This window comes from Trachymyrmex septentrionalis, unplaced genomic scaffold (genome assembly GCF_001594115.1).
Source record: "Trachymyrmex septentrionalis isolate Tsep2-gDNA-1 unplaced genomic scaffold, Tsep1.0 scaffold109, whole genome shotgun sequence".
Taxonomy (NCBI): Eukaryota; Metazoa; Arthropoda; class Insecta; order Hymenoptera; family Formicidae; genus Trachymyrmex; species Trachymyrmex septentrionalis.
This window is the reverse complement of record NW_017304217.1, coordinates 325446-326180: the sequence shown is the minus strand read 5'-3', so window position 1 is coordinate 326180 and position 735 is coordinate 325446. Positions and strand designations below refer to the sequence as shown.

Below are 735 nucleotides of genomic sequence, written 5' to 3'. Positions count from 1 at the left end.
AAAAAAAAAAAAATAAATATAATAAAATAAAAAAAAAATAGTTTATGTATAAAATTCCACACATGAAAAATTGTTATGTACTCCACACATTCCCCACAAAAGTCAGCGCCTATGACCGGACGAGTGCACTTTGTGCTTGTACGAAACTTTTATACTATTTTCGAAAATCGCAATGTCATTTAATGCTGTGTTACCTTAGTAAAAAAATCTTATATCTTATATTTTTATTCATTAATAATTTTTCATATTTAAATTTATAAAAATATCTAAAAAGTATCTTCAATTTTTCTTCAGATTTTGTAAGTTCTTTTTGAAAATTATATAAGGAATTTATGTTAAACCGTCAAACTTAAAATACAAATTTAAAACCTTAAAAAAAGCAAAATTTTCCTCTGGAAACTTGTTCTCAAAAACACTTCGTTTAAGAGATATTAACTTCTAAAGTCATAAAACTACAAAAATAATATTAAAATATCTCTTGGTTTTACTCTGAAGCAAAAAATGTACGAAGTACTTGTTAATAATCGTTAAATGGAAGTTAATACAAGCGTGCGAAGAAGTTGTAGACCATGATTTTTAATAAAACGTAATTACATTTTACTGTAAAGCAATAAAGGGGATAACCTAGATTATTTTATTCATGTCTAAAATTCTATAACTTAAGAAATTAATATCTTTTAAACAAAGAGAGCAAATTTCCAGAGAAACATTTTATTTTAAAGTTCTAAATTCATA

The 735-nt window shown here is 23.9% G+C and overlaps 1 protein-coding gene across 5 annotated transcripts in view; it reads left to right on the top strand.

Annotated features, from left to right (window-relative positions):
* The window catches only part of LOC108748571 (angiotensin-converting enzyme-like), a 40266-nt gene that overhangs the window by 27862 nt on the left and 11669 nt on the right, over positions 1-735 (top strand). The window lies entirely within an intron of this gene.